The sequence below is a fragment of the Kogia breviceps genome, chromosome 1 (assembly GCF_026419965.1).
Source record: "Kogia breviceps isolate mKogBre1 chromosome 1, mKogBre1 haplotype 1, whole genome shotgun sequence".
Lineage (NCBI taxonomy): Eukaryota > Metazoa > Chordata > Mammalia > Artiodactyla > Physeteridae > Kogia > Kogia breviceps.
Genome location: NC_081310.1, coordinates 14930750 through 14953562, shown reverse-complemented (window position 1 = coordinate 14953562; position 22813 = coordinate 14930750). Strand labels below are relative to the sequence as shown.

Genomic DNA, 22813 nt, shown 5'->3' with positions numbered 1-22813 from the left:
ATGGTGAAAACTGCCAACTTAAAGTTGGAGCGAATTTAAGCAGGAGCACAGATCAAAACATAGAATTGAACTCAGCCCTACAATACCCGGGGAAGAAATAATTGATTTTAAGCAGCCAAAAACGCTAGGCATACAATAGTTTTGTAACCACTTTTCTCTTTGATGATTTTTTTCAGCTTCCTCTCTAATTTTCCTCCCTCTTTTTTTTCTTTCCTTTTCTTTTTTTTTTTTGCCCTCACTCTCCCTTTCTGTTTATCCACTATACCTTACTGATCAGTAATCTGGACTAACATGTGATTTGTAAAAAGAAAGTACTCAAAATAAGCATATGAATCGCAGTAAAGAGCAAACGATTTTTTTTTCAAGTAATAAAGATTCTGTTTTTCTTAGTGATTTATTGAAAATTGTAGCCCTTCCTGAAGAGGACCCATGACCAACGAGAACATGTTAGGGCCTGAAAGTATTCATACTCTAGCCAATATTTTTATGAAGTATTACATGAAAGTGTATTCAGTGTATTTAGGAAAGAAACCAAAATGAAGATACGAGGAAAATGAGCTAACTGATTTTCTCACATGAATGCCATGTCCCCATGTAAATGGTCCCCAAATAATTGTTCCCCCTTCTTGCCTCCACTAATCTATTTTTAATTGCTTTTTGTAGACTATAAATGAAAATGGATCAGAAAAAATTTCCTGTAAAAGTTGTTGCTCTTAGGTAACTTGTGAGTTTAATCAAAAAGCATTTATTAAATGCCTACCGCACATACTGTCAAAAATTTACCATCTGGGGAATTTCACTTGAATAATAATCCAAGGATCTATTTGTATAAGGTACTTCTATACGATATGTTGTCATTCAGTATTTACTTTTGGGAAAGTGTCTTGAGCTCAAGAATTATGTCAAGTTTGTAGGCCTAAGAATTGTTGTAGAAAAAGTCCTCCCTGACTTGATTAATTCCTACAGGGCACTAGTTCTTGCTCACTCATGGCCTTGGGCAATTACATAGCCCCCCAAGCTTCATTTTCCTTACCGATAGGAAAAAGGGGCATTGAATAACAACCCATCCTAGATCTAGTGTTATTGTGGGAATTAATAAAGCAATGGGTCTATGGCACTTGGCAGAATGCTGGTATTATTATGGTTTCCTTAACAGCCACTACAAAGGGTCATTATCTAGTACTTGATAGTCAGACAGCTGGAGAACTGGATATACACCCTTGGGCTGTAAGCCACAAAACTGATTCCCTGAAAACTGGGCAATGCGTTGAAGAGCTGGACAGCTCCAAGTTGGAAACCTCAAGTCATGAACCAGCTTGCAGGCTAGTTCAAAGAAAGGCTTTGTAAATGAGTGCAGTTGCTTTTCTTCCTTTACTTGACAAGTATCAAAGTATTTCAAATGGTGGTCATACTTAAGCCTACTACAGAAAGCCTGGCCTTTTCAGGGCTTGAAAGTACACGTAAAGGATTAATTTTGCTTCTTTGCAACATATTTTATTGTTACTGTTCTTGTTCTTAAGTGTTGTTCCCTTTAGATAGTAGGCAGTGGCCGGGGCAGGGAGAATGCAATGAATCCAAGTCAGCACATTGGGTTATTACATCCTGCTTTAAAGGTTTGTAGACGTTTGCAGTGAATATGAAATCGTACATCATTCATTCACTCAATGAACTTTTAAGTCAGGAATCAAGATTATTCGCAAGATTTTAATTTTTTTTCCTGGTTTCCATTAGTGAAGTTTGCCACTTTAAAATATTGTTCGATTCTGAAGACCAGTGTACTCGTTGCATGAACTGAATAAATTAATAATCAATTTACTCAGAGCTGGTCCTGAAAGATCCAGACTTGGTGAAAAGGGAATGTCAGGTATTGATAGAAAAGAAAGTGTACGAAGTGGTGGAACTTACTTTACAAATCTTATATTTTTGCCTCTTTTGGACCTTCTGGTCTCTTCCTAGTAGGAGGATCAAGTGGGTTTTGGAAGGGGAACCAGTGGGTTGGAGCTGCTAGGCTATGAACAAAAGAGACTGAACAAATAACATCCTTGTAGCCCTTCAAGGGAAATTGTATGTGTCTTTCCTGCCTTTGCCTTTTTCTCTCTCACTCTGCTCATACATTTGTTTTTAAATTGAAATGTAGTTAATTGACAATGTTGTGTTAGTTTCAAGTGTACAGCAAACTGATTCATATATATATATATATATATATATATATATATATGGAATCTTTTTCAAATTCTTTTCCATTAAAGGTTATTACAAGATATTGAGTATAGTTCTCTGCTGTACAGTAGGTCCTTGTTGTTTATCTATTTTATATATTGTAGTGTGTATCCGTTAATCCCCAATTCCCAATTTATCCCTCTCCTCCTTTCCCCTGTGGTAACCGTAAGCAGAAGTTTGTTTTCTATGTCTGGGAGTCTATTTCTGTTTTGTAAATAAGTTCATTTTTATCGTTATTTTAGATTCCAAATATTAGCAATATCATATGATATTGGTCTTTCTCTGTCTGGCTTACTTCACTTAGTATGATAACCTCTAGGTCCATGTTGCTGCAAAGAGCATTATTTCATTCTTTTTTATGGCTGAGTAGTATTCCATTGTATATATGTACCACATCTTCTTTATCCATTTATCTTGTGATGGACATTTAGGTTGCTTCCACATCTTGGCTATCGTAAATAGCACTGCTGTGAGCACTGGGGCACATGTATCTTTTCAAATTAGAGTTTTCTCCAGGTGTATGCCCAGTGTTGGGATTGCAGGATCATATGGTAATTCTATTTTTAGTTTTTTAAGGACTCTCCATACTGTTCTCCATAGTGGCTGCACCAATTTACATTCCCACCAACAGGGTAGGAGGTTTCCTTTTTCTCCATACCCTCTCCAGCATTTATTATTTGTAGAATTTTCAATGATGACCATTCTGACTAGTGTGAGTTGATACCTCATTGTAGTTTTGATTTGCATTTCTCTAATGATCAGCAGTATTGTCTACTCATACATTCGTAGAATTAGAATGTTTTATCATCTTTGATCACCTCACAATGCCTACTGGGGTGCTTGTCCTATCCGCTGAGACCAAATGATGATTTGTCAAATGAATTGACATATCTTTATAAAATATCAATTTCCTTGGTCGAAATTGCAAAACACAAGGAGTGTTCCTGTCCTCTGTCTTCTGATCCCTGTATCCCTCTGCTGAAGTCTGCCCTTACCTTACCCTCTTTGGAAAGTTTGAAACTTCATTCAGAATGTCCTTTATTTGCTCTTAATTCTAATTTTAAAACAACAAAATCCCATGGATTTCAATTAACTGCCATTCTTCAGACGATATAGATTTAATTTTGAAAAGATTTGAGATATTTTTGATTGGTTATGAAAATAAAATAATTTATTCTAAAATAGGCACCCTTCCATCCATCCATCCATCTGTCCACCCATCCATCCATCTATCCAGCCAGCCAGCCAGGCAAAAATCTTTGAGCATCACCTCCATACCAGGCATCATCCTTCATGCTGGGGAGGCAGCAATGAACCAGGCAGACCAGCCCCATCTCTCGCTATGCTTACAGTCCTGTGGGGGATGTGCAAAGGCTCTAAGTGCTGTGATATGGGAAAACCCTGGATGCTATGGAAACCGTGGATACTTAGGCCATTCAGGGATGCACTGAATGGGGACATAGCCCTGAAGAAGTGCCTTCTGACCTAATATCTGAAGATTGAGCAGGAATGAGCCAAGTGAGGGGAGGGATGATAACATACTAGGCTGAGGGAACTGTAGGTGTGAATGCTTAGATGCAAAAGTGCTTGTCCTCTCGGAGGACCTGAAAGTAATTCCCAAAGGCCAGAGCAGAGAGATGTGAATGAGGATGACCTTCAAATTCTCTTTGACAAATTATTACCGCAAGGGAAAATTCTTATATTAGTATAGTAGGTGTATTAGGCAGCAAATATTGGGATACTGGCGTGTAGCCTAGTGCTTGGAGCATAAAAGGTACTCAGTAAACATTTTCTGGCTGATTGGCTGCGAGAATGACTGTTTGATACTATGAAAAGAGCTTCATACTTTGATTTCTGCCTTTCAGTATCTTTTCATCTTATTCTGGGACTGGAGAAAAATTTTTAAACAACCAAAGGGTTTTAAAAATCATACAAGCAGTCAACAGAAAGCAAGCAGGGTTTAAATGCCTGAGTGGGTGGATGGCCAGGTAGTGAGTTGAAGAGACGGGAGGGGCGGGTGGGGTTGGTGTGGCTGTGGCGCACAGGGCTGTAACTGAGAGCTGAAAGCTTCCACCTATGAAGATGAAGTCAACTTGGTCATGAGCCCCTCTGGTAAGTAAGCTCTGGTGAGGAAATTGAGTGGTAATTTGTTATAACTTGAAAGTGACCTTCACTCTCTGGGCCTGAAGCACCCACAGGTAGCTTTCTACTCCTGGAAACCCTAGCCTAGAACCATGGTAATATTTCCACTAAAAATCTCGGGCACATTTTTGGGCAGAGGTACAAAAATTTGTAATTAGAACCCTCCCGGGAACTCCAGAATATATGATCATTATAGACCTGAATTTTCAAATTGATGTGATGACCAGTTTTAGTGGGCCCTTATGGCTGGGAACATAGCCTTTCAAGCCAGTGTGCCCCTGTTTTAAATAATGGGTCTGATGGTACCAACAGTGTGAGTTTTGGCAAATGTCTTCACCTCTCAAAGCCTTAGTTACTTTGTCTGAAAATGGGGATAATGATACCTTCTTAAGAGTTATTTGGCTGAGTCAGTGGAAAAAATTAATATCCCGTGAGTCTTGGGACTACGCCTGTAACAAAATATACACTAAATAATAATACTGTTATCTGAAAATGGGGATAATAGTTCCTCCTTAAGCGTTATTTGGCTGAGTCAATGAAAAAAATGAACATCCAGTGAATCTTGGGACCACGCCTGTGACAAAATATATACTAACTAATAATATTGTTAAGATAATAATAATAAATTAGCCTAATGTTTGCAGATAATCGGACCCTTCCACGAGTATATAACCACTTGAAGTCTTTGACTTTCCAAGTACCCATCATTCCCAGGTCGGTAAATGTGTTTTTGTTCTCAGTTTAGCCTTTTATCAGTATTCCCAAAGTCACTGATTAGGCTGGCTCTTAGGCGCCAACCTGCAAAAGTATTTGACTTTGTCAGTATTGGGAAAATATTTGTAAAATAGTACAGTCAATAAATAAATACACTGTAGACTTTGAGTCGCTTTAGAAAAAATTGCCCAGAGGGTAAAAAAAAAAAAAAAAATTTCTGGACTCCCAATGTTCACTGGGTTTGGTTTAGTATTTGGACAAAGAAATCCCTGAACTGAGCAGAGATAAGCGCCTTGACTTGAAGTAGATTAAGAGACCTGCACTGGTGAGAACAAACCCGTCCAGAGTGCTGCCACATTTAGATTTAAGATTAACTGCAGCCGAACAGTGGAGCGGCTGTTTGTTTAATGAAACAATCGCTAATGACATTAAACAGACGGTGCCCCTTCCAACATGATTGTTCATTTGCGATAAAGTGAGAGAAGCTCACGAGAGATTGAAAAAGAAAACTCATAAGTGCATCATTTTGAGGCTCTTACGATATTCTATGGGAGGTGGCAGCAAATGGAAGTGAGTGGAGACCTAATTCAGAGCACACAGAGATGGAAGGAGGGGGGAACGCAGCCAAGCATCAGTGTGAATTGGCTGGCTTTTATATTTATATTAAGGAATTAAGTAATCATCATTTCCTGACAAGTTTTCCAAGGAGGATTTTCTCTTTCTTTCTTTCTTTTTTTAAATGCTGTTGGTTTGTTCATTTCTCCTACCCCCTCCAGCTCCTGGCAGACTTAAGCTGGCACTAAACATTAGCTGTATTAAAGAGTGCTGTCTATTAGTTCAATTAGACATTAGACATTTACTTTTCGATCTATTTGAAGCCCGGTTTGATTTGGGTCCAGCCAAATAAAATTAAGAGAGCAGAACTGTGTATAGATATCTGCCGCTCTGAAGTCTTAATTGCAAATTCAGATAAGGATTAGACAGGACTGTATCTCTCTCCACCAAAGGTATTTGCTAACACCTGAGATACAGAGGTTGTTAGATTCTGTAGTTACCAATTCAGGCTTGCGCCTTTGGATTTCTATTGAACTTTCACTACTTTGGTTGAAAACGACACAATTTGCCCTAGCATTAAGAGGCTGTATGCGGGTAACATCTCAAACAAGCCTCGCTTGCATTTCCATTATTTTGAGCCAGCTAAAAATTGAAACAATGTTTATTTTTTAAAAAAATTGTCAAAGGCCACATTGCAGCATTAAGCTTTTGTTTTATCCACAGAGAAATATATTAATGAAAAGTGTTTTAAGTGCTTATTATCGAGATGGTTTGTTTTGAAACATGGGCTTTTTCGCAGCAGTTTTACACTTCATTGTGTACCATGAGAGACCTTCTAAGTAGCGGTTGTCAGTCTCCCATCAGAAGTAAAGTACTGCTGGGGAATGGAGCCATTTAGGATGTCACTCAAGCAGGACTAATCTAGAGTAGATATCTTAGAAATAACCAGTAACGAAAAAACAAATCATTCCTCTCCCCACCAGAGCAGAGAGAATTACTGCTTAGGAGAAGGAAATCTTTATAATAAAGATTTACAGTTTGAATTAGTGAATTGTTTGGAGCCAAGCATGGCACGAAGTTGCAATGACAACCTTTAGACGGGAGTTCAGAGAGCTGTAGAAATGCCTTTATAAGGAGGGGGGGGGGTTCTTGGGTACCTGCCTTTCTCTGCTTTTGGGGAAGTAGGGGTGGATACCCTAGAAACCCACCAGTTAGTAGATATAGGTTTATGATAGCATCTTTCAATCTCTGCCCTAATACATCTCTTCCTCTTGCCCCCCAAGTTGGTTTTCAAAATTAAAAATAATAACCATTTTTTGGATACAGAAAATTGTATACATTTAAAGTGATGGTAGCCTACAATGAGTATTCTTTTTTAACTTTGTTATTTCAGTTGTCATTATTTCACTCTTGAATTTCTCGAAATAAATACTGGCTTCTGTAGGTATTTGCGGGCTCTCTACCTTTGGAAATCTTACCCACGCTCCCCTTTCTTGCCTTGTCCTCTTTGAGGTATCCAAAAGGAGCTATCTCTCAATTCCCAGGGGCGGGGGGCAGGGGAAAGGATTTATCAAGACCCATTCTGAGAGCTCTATCTGTCAAAGAGGAACAACCTGATTTTCTTGATTCTGATAAGTACAAATTCCTCTTGTTGGAGCTCCTGTTGTGTCCAAGTTGTGGTGATACGCAGAGACATGAGGGGGGGATGTTTTGCTGGTGAAAATAATCTCAAGTCCCTGACTCCAAATCATTCTCTTATTCCAGGACCAAGAAAGGACTTATCTCCAGAGATCTTTGACCCCATTTACTGTAACATACCATTCTGATATCCTAGAATACAGAGGAAAAGAGAGAAAAACCTTATTTATACCTCACTTTTTCTTAGTAGTTCAGATGGGGTTGGGGGAGAACGGATTGTGTTGAATGCCAGAGATTTCCATTTTATGGCATCTATTCCTACACATGCCTGTAAGTTAGAGCAGACGCTCTCTACTTTGCTCAGGTGAGACAATTAGAGCACACAGGCTTCCTTAAGATCTGGCGGCGTGAAGCTAGAGTTATCTGGGGTATATGAGAGTTGGGAAGGCGTCTTACTCAGGGATCCGAACCCCTTCAGGTTTCTGGGGCAAGTTAGTCTGCTTAGTTCCCTGTAACCTGCAGTGGCCCAGGATCAGGAAGTCTCTCTAGATTGCTACTTATAGGAGTCCATCATCCAGGGGGAAAGTACTCGTTACTTAACTAGAATCCTTGAAGTTAGCAGATGCAAATAGTCCTTGGCACAGAAGTCCAAAAGCTTTTTACCATGTAACATGATTTTTTTTAGCTCCACAAATACCCCACAAATTTTAGCATGGTATTTATTGCTGTTCAGTCCAAAGGTTTTTGTTTTTTGTTTTAAATTTTATTGGAGTATAGCTGACTTACCATGAGTTAGTTTCTGCTGTACAGCAAAGTGAATCAGTTATACATATACCTATATCCCTTCTTTTTTTAGATTCTTTTCCCATATAGGTCATTACAGAGCAGTGAGTAGAGTTCCCTGTACTAATAAGTAGGTTCTTATTAGTTATCCATTTTATATGTGATAGTGTGTATATGTCAGTCCCAATCTCCAAATTTATCCCTCCCCGCTGCCTCCCGCCCGGCTTTCCCCCCTGGTAACCATAAGTTTATTTTCTACATCTATGACTCTATTTCTGTTTTGTAAATACGTTCATTTGTACCATTTATGTATTTATTTTGCGGTACGCGGGCCTCTCAGCGCTGTGGCCTCTCCCGTTGCGGAGCGCAGGCTCCGGACGCGCAGGCTCAGCGGCCATGGCTCACGGGCCCAGCCGCTCCGCAGCACGTGGGATCTTCCCGGACCGGGGCACGAACCCGTGTCCCCTGCCTCGGCAGGCGGACTCTCAACCACTGCGCCACCAGGGAAGCCCTATACCATTTTTTAAGATTCCACATGTAAGCGATATCGTATGATATTTGCCTTTCACATGATGTTTTGCAAAGTAAATCCTTGGCATAAAATTGCATACTGCTTCTTGCTGTCTCAGGCCATTGATCATTTTACATTAAAGAGAGGAGTCGGTTCTGTCAACAGTTACTGAGGGTGTGCTCTGATAGAGCCACAGAGGACCAACAGACTTGGAGACTGGGTGTGGGAGGATGGACTGTAGAGGCTGAGTTCAAGGTCATTCTTCCCTGAAATGTGGGAACCATGTGAGGCAAATATAAGTAAATATGACTACAGATGAATTTGATTTTCACCAACAATAGTATAATATGAGGTTCTATGTAATAAAGGTGTGTATATATATTTCTGTAAGGTCTTACAGAAAAAACCCGAATGAACTTTTTGGCCAGCCCAATATATATAGAGAACCAATAATTCAAGATAAGAAATTCAGTATAAAACATGCATGATGTAGTCACTCTGACAGTTCACTTAGTCATTTATTTAACCAAATGCTCCCTTTTCTTAACTTAAGATGTAGCACCTGAGCTCTCGGGGCTCTAAGATCTAGGGTTGTGGTCTAGGTAGAATGAGGACAAACCTGAAATTCCCCGATTAATTTCTCCTTTGAAGATAAGTCATGGAATTTGCTACCACTGTGAGATTTTAATATAAAACCATCATTTAAGAGGTCACAAAACATCAAAAATTCACCAGTTTACTGCTTTCAAAGGTAAAGCCATTTTATTTTAAAATATCCTGCCATGTTAAAAAAAAAAAAAACAGTAGAAGAGATAAAGACATGAATTGCTTTGGAACCCATAAAAGTATTCTTAATGGAGCCCCCTTTCTTTTTGGTTCTTTGTAAACATGTGCAGGGAATACCAGAAATATATAAACAAAAAAAAGATATACTGTCCATCTTCCATATTCTCTCATAATCTGCCTTTTTTTTTTTTTGCGGCACGCGCGCCTCTCACTGTCGTGGCCTGTCCCGTTGCGGAGCACAGGCTCCGGACGCGCAGGCTCAGCGGCCACGGCTCACGGGCCCAGGCGCTCCGCGGCACGTGGGATCCTCCCGGACCGGGGCACGAACCCGTGTCCCCTGCATAGGCAGGCGGACTCTCAACCGCTGCGCCACCGGGGAAGTGGGGAAGCCCCATGATCTGCTTCTTTTAAGGAGGCCTTGTTACATGTTAGCAGATTTGATGTCCCTGTCCCTGTCTTGAAATATTTGTTGAATGAATGGATGGATGCATTCCCCATCTGTGCAGTCAGTTCTCTATTATCCATTATAATGGAGTCAAAATAGGAAAGGAACATTTGAGAGTGAAATGCACAAATCATCAAGATAGTTCACGTTAGCCATTACTTTCAAAGTTTCCCACCAAATCTTTTACCCAACTTGATTAAATGTTGCAGAAAATGGTTACACGTGAGTTCTTTCTCTTTTTCCTAGGTCCGCTGCCTTAGATACTAAAGGATAAAATTCTAAGTTAAGGACTCAAACAAGTATCCAGATACAGCCCAGAGGCTGGAAGTTTATCTCTGAATAATCATACCAATAAATTAGGCCGAATTCATTGTCCCTATGTAGAGTTCAGGGGAGGATTTTTCTAAGAGTTGTTGGTAAACTTGAACTCAGGGAGCAGGAGGAAAGATGCCCCCAAAAGGATCTTGAACAAGAAAAGTTAACTGTCCCACGTGCAAAGGGGTAGAGAAGGGAAAACACAATTTCAATATTCCAGGGAGTACTTTCAGATACTAGACTCGGGGGTAAAGTGTGAGCTATTTCTGTGAATATCTCAAAAAAGGTAAATCCCGAGGTAGGACTGTGTGTGTGAATGTGGATGTGTGCCCTGGAGGGAAGGTTTGGGATTCCCTAGAGCCTTAGACCCCTTGGGGAGGTGACTCTGTTGTGCCAAGGTCACATTCACTCTTTTCTTCTTTTTTGAGGGCGGGGGGAGTGCAGGTGGTATGTATATGAACGTGCCCCTCTAGGGTGGGGCATCTCTGTTGAAGGTCACATTCATTCTTGGTCTTGTGTTTCCGAAGATTTGGGAAGGACGCTATTTTCTTCCTTCTCTTTTAAAATGTCTAGCTGCTTCCCATTAGGTTACTTTTGAAAGCTCTTACGGTTTGGGAAGCAAAAAGTGGCAGTAAAATCAGCACGGTTTCTGACTAAAGGCCCGCGAGCAGCAATGGTAGGATAACCAAATACCACGCAGAGTTGGTAACGCCGAGGAGAGTCGTGGCTGAGCGGTGCAGGCCCAGGAAACCCAGCTTTATGTTGCGCACAGGATCACTGGTGACTGATTTTATGCCTGCTCTAAAGACAATGGAGACGGTACGTGCACACCTAGCCTCTTTCCTACCACTCCCCACCCTCACCCCCACCCTCACCTTCCGGTGAGGTTTGCAACATGAAGTCATAATGCATAATCTTGAACATCTCCAAACAGCCTGTTTGTTAGCTAAGAAATTATGTATGCTTTCAGGTTATTTAGACTATACCTACAGCCTTTGTTAAGGGACTACAGTACATGAATATAAGAATATTATATATACTTTACTGTGTTTGCACAACTATTATAAAATATGTAGAAGACTCAATGTACACCTGAGATTAATTTTTTTTAATAGAACTTAGACTTAAGATAAAAGGAAACCTGTATGCAGTAGTATTCGTTTGTTGAATTCCTTTAGTGATATTTTCTTTTACTGTTTTTTTTTTGAAGGAAGGCAATGATAATAGTTAATGTAGACTTTTAAAATATCCTTTGATGGCTTTCTCTTGCCCTATCTCATAAATACCAGTCTCCTTTGATCATAAGAAAAGTCTGATATTACAGACCAGGCAAACATCCGTGCATTAATTGAAAACATCTTTGCAAAGAAGTATATCTATAAGCATTAACGTGCAATTTTAAACTCTTCATACAAGAAACATGCTTATGCATAGGAACTTCTGATGATACTTTGGTGTGTGTGTGTTTGTGTGTGTGTCCCTTTGCTTTCAGTTATTCACCCATGCTAAGTAGTAATGCCTGTAGGTATAGCTGATTCACTTTGCTGTACAGTAGAAAGTAACACAACATTGTAAAGCAACTATACCCCCATAAAGATTAAAAAAAATAAAATTTTCCAGATTATTAAAAAATAATAATAATGACCGTAGGTTTTGAGACCAAAGACAAATATCATACATAACTTCCAGTAATAAAAGTGAGACATCATCCTGGTAGAAACTTACCTCTAGCTCCTAATCTTGCCTTTCTTTTCTTTTCAATCTTTAGATAAAAACACAATTGAGTGAAAAGACCACAAAATATTCTCATTGAAACAGTTCTAAGCATCATAGCAATTTCACGCGTAATTCTTCCAACTGCCCAGTGAAGGTCATTACTGTTATAAACCCATTTTACAGGGGGGAGAAACTGCAGTACAGCAACCTTAAATAACTTGCCAAAGGCCAGACAGCTAATAAGAAGCACTGGTGGGACCCAGACACTGGCTCCAGAATTCATGCTCTTGATCACGATGCTATACTGCTTCTAAAATACTATAATACAGGAAAGCTATAGGTAAAGGAAGAAAGGGGAAAGGCTGAATTAGTAATTTCCATCATACTGAATCCATGCTGGGCTAAAGGCTTCTTTGATTTGGCTGGCTTTAGTTTGAATGCCCAGTGGTTCTTACTGAAGAGAATAGGACCTCTGGCATTGTATTCTGAACTGCTTGCCAGAGGTAAAGAGAGGTGTGTTTCTCCTGTTTGCTTCAGGAAAGAAACATACATAAAAGTAAAGAAGTAGTTCCTGTCTGGCATTTTATCAACTTCACTAAAAACTTCTATTTTTTTTTTTCCCTAGAGGCAGCTGGGTTGAATTGTTGCAGAGTGCCTACCTGTTCAATAAGAAATCTGTTCTCTCCCCTTGTCACATGCACTGTAACTTCCATTGATAGAACCTTTCTGAAAATGGAAATGAAATAGATGTGAAATTTCTTATATGGGGAGAGAGCAGGAAAAGAAAGAGGGCTCTTTGCTCTCTTCCTGTTGAAACAAAGAGCAAATCCTGCCTTCTTTTTCTCTGTACTTGATTTGTAAAGGCTACTTACAAATAAACACTTCACTCTTATTTTTCAGTTTCCCCATCTGTTCAATGGGAATTATATAGCCTTTCCAGGTGCCTGGATATTCTAGGGTTAAAAGGCCAAGTGAGTTTGGAATGAAGATATATCTCTTTTCTTTTGCTGTGGCCGAGGGCTCCTTGAAGTAACCAAGCCACAGAGCAAAGTTGATGGCCTTTCTCACGTACCAGATGGCAGAGCCCATTTTACATAATGACTCTCACTCTGGTGGTTTGTAATTTATGAAGTAGCCTTCGAATCAGAGGCTCCGTTCGCTGCCAAAGAGCTCCGCCACAGCATGGAAACAGCTTCTTCCAAAGAGAAAAAAAATATCATCAACCCAGGCGTCTTCTTCGTATGATGAACAGTCTAAAACACAAGATTAACAAAGACCGTTCTGATTTTTATTTCAGAAACCTTGAGGAAAGAAGATACGGGCTAGGCTGTGGCTATCCAGAGATACCTTTCCCCCTGGCTTTCTAAAGGGAGACGCAGCAACCATTTTAGCCGCACTCATAACTTGTGTCTCCCAGGCCTTGATGCCTATGTAGGGAGGGAAAAAATGGGGAAAGAATAAAGGATGGTTGAAAGGAATAGGAGAGAAACGATGACAGGGGTTTGCACAGCTGAGGCTGAGGCAAAATACCCCCAGCAAATGTCAGTGGCTGCCTTTTCCATTATAAATGATAAACATCAAAAAGACATTGGAGAGGGCTTCCCTGGTGGCGCAGTGGTTGAGAATCCGCCTGCCGATGCAGGGGACACGGGTTCGTGCCCCGGTCCGGGAAGATCCCACATGCCGCGGAGCAACTAAGCCCGTGAGCCATGGCCGCTAGGCCTGCGCGTCCCGAGCCTGTGCTCCGCAATGGGAGAGGCCACAACAGTGAGAGGCCCGCATACCGCAAAAAAAAAAAAAAAAAAAAAAAAAAAAGCAAAAAAAAAAAAAAGACATTGGAGAAATTCCTTTCATTTCCATAACCAAAACTTAAAAAAAAAAATCAGACGTACAATGAATACGGTGATAATTCTGCAACTTCGGCTCTCAATCTGTATGACTTTGCCCCTTCCTCGAGCTAAAATTCCTATCGTTCACGATTTCAGTTCTTTCTCTAATATGACAACGGCCTCGCTAATCTAGCTCTAGCTGAAGTCATAGTTTCCAAAGAACTTTGCTTGATTTAGAGACATACCCTGCCCCATTTTCTCTTAAGCGTGTCAGGAGACTAAGAATAACCCATCCACTTCTCAGCATTGGGTACATTTTCAATCTGGCATGCCAAAATTCCCAACTCCAGGGTGAGAAATAAATCTGTTTCTTTGAATAGCAATGAGAAAGATGGGGAAGCACTTTAAAAGGGTAGGTGATGAGAACAAGCAGTGGTGCTAAATGGACTTTTATGTTCTTATGAACCATTCAGTGTAAAATGATAGAGTGTTTTCTGATTAGGTGATTTGTGCTTTTATGGTGAGAAAATGGCTAAACACAGAGCACTCTCCAAAGGTGTCTTCTATGAATGCTTTGCCTCTTTACTGAAAGCACGTCAGGGAAATGGATGATGCATCTCATTTGATCCAAGTGAAACAGTTTAAATTGTTATGGCTTTGAGTTGGTTTTGTTTTGTTTTGTTTTTTTTTTAAAGGAAATAGCTTTCTTTGGTAAAGAACTGTATCTCCAGTCTGTTCTTCTGCAGGGGGTGGCCTGGTGCCTATCAATGTATCAATTTGTGACGTTTGATAGCCACTCTGTCACCGGACAGTAGGCTGCTGAGACATATACTAAAGGATCATAGTCTATGGAGCTTTCATTTTTTTTTAATCCAAGAAACTAGCAGTAGCATCATCTCTGAATGAGCTGCATTTAAATAGGGTTAGGAAGAGTGCAGTAAGGTAAGAAGAAATGCTTTGAGAAGAAATGCTATTCATAATCGGAAAAGCCGAGAGATATTAAGAAAAGATCACAAGCTATTACCGAAAAACAGCTTTTTGAAGCAGTGCTTTGAAAAGGAGAAGTAGAACATAGACTCATAGAGAAAGAATAAAGGCAGCTTTCTTGGGAGAGAGAGAACGTCTACAGCAAATGGAATGTGGTTCCAGAGGAGAGGTAGGCGAGCTGGAAGGCAAGCCACAAGCAGAGGTGCGATTTTGTTCTCTCTGAGGCGCTGCATCTGCCAGATCAGAAGCATCAGCGCCCTCTATTGTCCGCAAGAGAATTGCAGAATTGTCTGAGAACAGGCCAGGCTTTTTTGCCTTGTAAACAGACTTTTCTGAAAACCTTGATTGATGAAAAGCAGTAGAACTAGGAAGGTAAGAAAGGAGGAAGGAAGGAAGGAAAGGAAAACAGAGACTGGTTTGTGGTCACCTTTGTATTATGTGAGCACTCACGATTGTCTAATGTTTAAAACATGAGCTGTGTTAGAGGTTGTTTCTGTCCTAGCTATTTGAGTTTATTAGCATAGAAAGTACTCCTTAGAAGAAAGGTGCAATTTTAATCAAGCAATGGAGGAAGACAGGTTAATAATAGAAAAAAAGTTCTTCCGTTAACTTCATTATTCTTTTTGTTTGTTTGTTTTGGTAAACCCCTATTTACACATCATCATTTTTTTTTTCAGTTTTTATTTTATTTCGTTGATTAACAATGTTGTGTTTCAGGGATACAGCAAAATGATTCAGTTATACATATACATGTGCTTATTCTTTTTTCAATTCTTTTCCCACTTAGGTGGCCACATAATATTGAGCAGAGTTCCCTGTGCTCTACAGTAGGTCCTTGTTGGGTGTCCATTTTAAATACAGCCGTGTGTACCTGTCAATCCCAAACTCCCTACACATCAGCATTTAACTAACTTTGATAGGAAAATACTGATGTTATCCAGGGTTCTCCTTTGTGCAATTTCTCTTTCTCAGTAACGATTTTTACCTGGTGTCGACATGGAAAAATACAGGCATTGGAAACTTTTGGGGGGAGCTCAAATAACATTCAAATGAACGTTGCTCAGCTATGTGTTTTACTAAATTAAAGATTAAGGCAAGAATGACAACTTCATTCAAGCGGATCATGTGGAATTACATGAAACAGCTGCTGTTAAACAGCTGACGGCCACAGAGGGCCCCGTGGTCCCCCGGCAAGGGCTCTAGCAGGGCGCTCCGTGCCCCACGTTCTGAAAAACACATCCTGCTCCTTTAGACCCACACACAGTGTCCTCCCCATCACGCTTGTTGCCAAACACCGGGCTTTCTAATCACTTCGTATTCAGCCAGAGATCCAGGAAGTCCAAATCCAGCCAGACAAATGCAGAACAGCTTAGCAGAAGCAGCTTTGACAGGTGCCATCGGTACGGTCTTAGGGAACCTGAGAGACACGACGAACAATGGAGGACATCGGGCAGCAGCATGTCTTTGCCCCAGTGCCGGGGGTGGCATCCGTCGCTGAACAGCAGTTCCCCACGGACGCCGGTTCGTTGATCCTTAAGTGGTGGCGTTAACGGCGCAAAGGAATGATTAGACACCGTAGCTGCGCGAGTGCCCTGCAAACAGACTGCGGTCGGAGGTCTGTCGCCTGCCACCCCCAGCCCGCTCTGTAGAATGCTAGAAACAGAACGGACCAGAACAAGGAGCATGGACCCGTTCAGAATTAGAAGGGCTGGATGATAGGTTTTATTTAAGCAGGTGCCTTCCTATTTTGAAAATAAGCAGCTGAAGATTGCCAGCGCATAAGCGTAGGCATGATTGGATGTGTCGCTGTCCGGTTCTGGCCTCGTCTGCAAGCATGCAGGGCTCGCCCCAGCGGACGGTGCTCGCGTGGGACGTCTCATGATTACTTCTAGTTCGCGAGCCCCACTTTGTCTGCTCGTGGGTTTGCTCTCCCTGCCAAGCTCGGGGTCACCCCTCCCCACATTAACAACGCTTGATTAAAGTCAGTTTGAAAAAGTTGGTTGATCTACGGCATCTTCCTAAATCCTATCACTTTATTAATCCAGGGGCAACTTGTATTTTCCGTAAGGAAGAGGAAATTGTGAATTGGCCCAAAGTTCATGAACTTAACATGCATACCCTAAGCAAGCACTAGAGCAAAACTTAGACGATCCTGTGTGTTTAGATAGAGCACATTGCAGAAGAAATTTGAAAAATCTGCATTAAGCTGCAAAACAGCCTATATGAATAGTTCTATTAATGTTCAGACTCTTGGTTTGGTACTGATAGTAAAAAAAAAAAAAAAAAAAAAAAAAAAAAAATAGAGCAAGAAAAGCAAAGCCACATTTTAAATTCTTTGAAATTACTGGGAAAATGTTTACTTCTGCAGTTGGGAAAACCTTTGACTATTCTCTATGTTTTTCATATTCTGCTAATTCTGGATTTAAAAAAAAAAAAAAAAAGGTCCCAGTCAAATTAGAGTAGTTTTGGCATTTTGGTATCACAGTATGGCCATTTCTTTCCTATCCAGGTAATGTGGATTAAAAACCGTGATACTTGTAACCTGTTCTGAGCAGGCCTTGATCAAGGATGTACATTTACAGGGGAACTGAGGCTTCATTCTTTTTTTTTTTTTTTTTTTTTTTTTTTTTTTTTTTTTTTGTGGTACGTGGGCCTCTCACTGTTGTGGCCTCTCCCGTTGCGGGGCACAGGCTCCGGACGCGCAGGCTCAGCGGCCATGGCTCACGGGCCCAGCCGCTCCGCGGCACGTGGGATCTTCCCGGACCGGGGCACGAACCCGTATCCCCTGCATCGTCAGGCGGACTCTCAATCACTGCGCCACCAGGGAAGCCCGAGGCTTCATTCTTGATGATAAATTTCAGCTTTACCCTGTGCCTCAAAACAACTTCTTCTTTTCTAACCCATATTTATAAATCAATAATTGTATCCCAATATACTCCTCGTCCAATGCACAGATTTAAGTTTTTCTTATTTGAAGAATAACGACTCTGTATCTTAGTAGTATTTATTATTCAAAGCGCACGTTACCGACATCATAGAATTAATCTTTATACAATCCCCCTCTAGTTCAGTTGCAGGAAACTGAAGCAAAACGGGGTTGATGGATTAAGGAACATTATACACAAAGTAAAGGTAAACATTTATTGGACTCTTCTCATTAATCATGTTTTTGGGCCTCCCAAGCACTGGTGTTTCTTGAATTATACCAAATATACTTTCAAAGACTAATAATATTTGGGGGTTTAGACTCTTAGTCTAAATTGCTCCATTTTTCTCACTGTGAAGTCAGTAAACGGAGGCTTAAAGAGATTGAATAATTTGCCCAAACTCACCCAAATTGTTCATAGTGGAACCAGAATTAGAGGCTACTCATAGATATTTTGGTATTAAGCATTTATAAATTGTTTGACAAAATTATAATATCTAGTTTAGAAAGAGGCACAATGGTTGCACCCAAAGGTCCAGTTCTTCTGCATTCCTGTATCAGACATATCTGGAGAAATCAGGGAGAAACTGTGCCGGTAGGTGTGAGGTTGGGGGTAGGGGGAGGGGAAAGAGATTCAGCCTTGCGTCACATCGTTGTGATGATATAAAGGCGCCCTGCAAAGGAACAGAGCTGTGTGGATGATCTTGTGAGGACCCAGAACTGGGACAAAGAGGTATACTTCATTGTCGTTATTTTTATTTTTATCACATGGACTTGCCACAGGGTGGGGTTGAAGCGTGAAGGGGGTGCGGAGGCAGACAGGGGCACCCTGATGAGATCGGGGTCATTTCCTTGGAGTTCGTCTCTGCCACTTACAGGTTGGTATGTTCCAAGACAATTTAAATAACCTCTCAGAATATTTATTGCAGAATCTAGAAAACTAACATTGTGAATCTCACAAATAGGCAAAAGGACTAAATGAGATTATGTGTGAACAGGAGCTTGGAAGCTTTAAGGTGCTATGTTTGTGCTAGAAATGAATGACATGAAATGTTAGGACTATTAAATGTATCAATTCCATTAAGCTCCTCTTATGGGTTCTCAGATGAGGTTTCCTTTGCGAAGTCATACTGATAAGTATTGCTAATAATCTAAGGCCTTTTGAATGTGGTGAAGAAAAAATTTTAAGTTAAATGAGGCTGTTTGAAGGAAAATGTTCAGAATTATATATAAACAGGCATGACACGAAACAAAGCAGAATCGTGTGTGTGTGTGTGTGTGTGTGTGTGTGTGTGTGTGTTTCATTTTTTGGATAAGTATACAGTTTTTGGAATTAGGGACCAATTTTTGTTTATTTATTAGCATTTGATGACTCTCAAAGATCTCCAAAGTAGAGGGTGAGGACTCCGGGAATTTTTATTCTTTCGTCAGAAGTTTACCACAGACCTCTTTACACAGGCCAGTTGTCAGCTACAGAATGTAAATAAATTATATAATGTTCCAAGTGATACCTTTACAATGAATAAATCTAGCTACATTTTCAGACGATACAATTCTTGTTCTATTATCAGGCAAGAACGAATGCTATGAAAATTAAGAACTTTAAGCAAAGAATTATTTTAAAAGTTGGCCTTGATATTTTTCAATTTGCAGTTACGTGGATACCAAACTCTTTGGGGTATAAAACACCGTATACGTGAAATTAATATTTTGCCAATTAGAACATTTTGCCTGTAAGGATTAACATTTTATCAGTTTGGTATTATTTTTCTGTTATTCAGCCTCGCCTGGGTCTACCTTACATTATTTTCCCATCCAGGATAAGCATGCTTTGTCGCAGAAGGAGTTATAATCTCTGGAGACAGAGGTCCTGGGGTCAGAGTCTGGTTCTGAAACTCACTGGCTGGGTTTTCTTGGCTAAGTTAATGTCTACGCTTCATTTCCTTCTTTTCATTTCTTTGTAAAATGGAATCGTCATAATATCTAGTCATATATATACTATTCATATTAAACTAGGTAATCACACAGTAAAAGAAAGCTGCTGTTATTTTGACCTCACTGAACTTTTTTGCAGTTGGCCAAAATAATATATGGGAGCACACAGCACAGTGCTTGGGACATAGTAGGTGCTGGACAAACCTTTTCCATTTTTCTTTAACATAAACTCCACATTAAACCTATATCAAGTGCTGTATTAAATAGTAATACCACTTTATATTTGTATACTTCTTTATAATTTACAGAATGAGTTTAATACACAGGTCACTGTCCTACAGGGAACACTGAAATAGAAATGTCCTTTATAAGTAAGGAAACTACAGAGAGGTTAAGTACCTTTCCCAAGGACAAGCCCCTAGTTAGGAACAGAGCTGACCTGGAAACTTAGGAACCTTCTAACCAGTTGGCTACCCAGCCTGCATGACTCTTTGCAGTGAGATCCTTGAAGAGGGAAAGTTGGGGGGACCCCAGCCTTCAACTCAAGGGGAGTAGAGATCCCTGGGTCTCACACAGTGTCCGGAACAGAGCAGGTACTGGATAAATATGTCTCAAATAAATGAAAGAAGGGAAAGCAAAACTCAAAAAAAGATGGGACAATTCAGGGAGGTGTATCTTTTAATAGACACGCCTCTGAATGATAACTGGTTATCAAAGGAAACTTCAGGCCCTGTGCCAAGTCCTCTAATTGCTCAGCCAACGATTTCTTGAGGAACTTTAGATTCTCTTTCCGACCCTAGCTAAGCAGGCTGCAAGCTCTGGTAAACAGAATAGAAACTTTTGCTTATACGGAGCCCCAATTAAAACCTGCTCAGAAAACGACAGAAAACTAAACTTGCCTGATCTCACCTGGAGAGTGAAACAAACAAGTACGGGAGAAAACCTAGTCAGATGACATCATGAAGGCTGGTGTCACTGCAGTGGCACTAGGCCAGCAGCATTGCTAGAAGAACAGATGAAGATGGGACACATGTGTAGCCAAAAAGAGACTACTGGTAGGGAACACAGCATGCATTGCCAGGTAGGAATAACCTCTATACGTCCTATGTGTGTGCATTTCTTAAACTCAGTTTTGTAAAAATTGTTGCATGTAATTTGAAAGTCTTCGACTAAAATGTATGGATTCCTGGTATTGTTGGACCTTGGCTTCTAGGAGTGTGTGGAGAGGGGGTATGTGTGTATGTGGGTACCCAAGTGTTCAGGCCCAGACTCAGATGAGATCAGAGATTTGGTTCAAACACCCAAGGAGTTACTCTATGAATATAGTACTGTTGATGTTTACTTTCTAAGGAAGGGATGTGGGCTTGCATTTCTCTGGTGTGAAAATGTTAGTTTAGTGCCTAGTGCGGTGCTAACAGCAATGTGATAAATGCTTGCCGAGTATAGTAGAAATAAGTAAATTGATCTGATGCCCTGAAGTTTAGTTTTCTTTATTGTACTGCCATCTGTTCAGACACAAAGTAAAAGAGACTTTAGCCGACAGTGCCTTTCTTACCCTCATGCTTCCTTGTCCACCCAAGATTGATCTCTCTCTTTTTTTTTTTTGAACCCCCAAGATTGATCTCTTTAACTTTGTTCCCTTCAAGCACTTAACCCTTTCGAGCCTTCCTATCAGCACCTTGGATAAAAGGAGGGACGCAGCGAATAAATGAACAGAACCACACTCCACGCGGCACCATATTCAGAGCCATTGCAGGTAGAGGCGGGGCTGGTACCTAATGGTAGTAAATAGAACGGTTAATAGCACAGGTTAAGAGTCCCATGAGCGGGGTTAGAATTGTTTTTGCCACTTAGCTCATACAGAAGTTGCAGGAAGTTATGCAGCCTCAGTTTCGGTAAAATTGGCATATTATGAAGATGATTGTGAGCTTCAGACGAGCTAAATTATGTCAGTTGTTGAGCATGGTGCTAGCACATCATAAACCTGTGATCCTTAGCGACTTTGATGGTGATGACAGTGCCGGTACCCGCAGTAATGATGATGGTGGTGACAGGGAAGATGATAAGGATGGTTAAAGCTCTTTGTGGCGATCAGCTTCCCAGGCAAACGATGAGAAGGAATCACGCTAAGATCTGTTTCTAGTTTGTGTTTCTGGGTCTAAGACTTCTTTCAAATATCCTCTTAGTTTTGGGAAAACTTAAACCAGCTCTCCAACTTAAATTACCCTGAAGACCAATAACTGTATATTTTTAACATGAGGGATTTACTGAACTCTACGCCATAGCCCCAAAAATGGTTGTAATACTCATGAGATATTTATTCCGGGGTTCTCTTCGTGATACCAAGAGTCACTCTGAGGATGGTGTTTTGTTTTATTTCAGCCACCTTGGCACTCTCTCCTAAAACTAATAGCAGATGAATAGATTGTGCCTGTGTTGGAACTTTTGTTCTCCGCCCAACAACTTTTCTCATACTTGGCAAAATTTGCCAAAGGGATAAACTTTCATTGTATGCTACTGGTGCAAAGTCATGTCTTGGTGGGGTTTTATTTTTATTTTTATTTATTTATATAATTTTTGTCTGCGTGCAGCCTTTCTCTAGTTGCGGAGAGCGGGGGCTACTCTTCGTTGCAGTGCGCGGGCTTCTCATTGCGGTGGCTTCTCTTGTTGCGGAGCACGGGCTCTAGGCGCGGGGGCTTCAGTAGCTGTGGCACGCGGGCTCAGTAGTTGTGGCTCGCGGGCTCTAGAGCGCAGGCTCGGTAGTTGTGGCGCAAGGGCTTAGTTGCTCCGCGGCATGTGGGATCTTCCCGGACCGGGGCTCGAACCCGTGTCCCCTGCATTGGCAGGCGGATTCTTAACCACTGTGCCACCAGGGAAGGGGGTGGTGCGGTTTTAAAGCACACCTTTCCTGCAAAGCCCTGTAGTACAGCTAGCAGCCTTATTCCATTGGTCTCTAATGACTCTCAGGGTAAGCTTGTGACTTTGGCAAAAGGCGGAATTCACTCCATTCAGCAAATATACTGGAGGCTCCACACCTTGTTGGAGTTAAGAATTCGTAACTGGAGCAAAGTTGGAAGACACTACCCTTCCCATTCAACACCATATGCTGCATTTACCACGAAAGGTAGAATCCTTTTTTTTTTTTTTTTGAGAGAAAAATCTTCCCAAACTAAAATTTTGAGGTTTTGTTTTGTTTTGTTTTCTGGGAGAGTCCAACACCAGAGGGCGATGTGAATACAACATTTTAACTAGTTTTTAAATACAGTTTATTTTTGGTGTGTAAATAAAATACGCATATTTTGTGTTCCTAA

At 40.7% G+C, this 22813-nt stretch overlaps 1 protein-coding gene across 33 annotated transcripts in view; it reads left to right on the top strand.

The window, feature by feature from the left end:
* ESRRG (estrogen related receptor gamma) overlaps positions 1-22813 on the top strand; it is a 645982-nt gene that overhangs the window by 385165 nt on the left and 238004 nt on the right. The window contains exon 1 of one of the 33 annotated variants that reach the window (XM_067027602.1): positions 5010-5076. The exons of the other annotated variants lie outside the window; for them this stretch is intronic. The gene's annotated coding sequence lies outside the window, so the exon portion shown is untranslated. Of the gene's footprint in view, positions 1-5009; positions 5077-22813 lie in introns of those variants that run through there. 33 annotated transcript variants of the gene reach the window in all.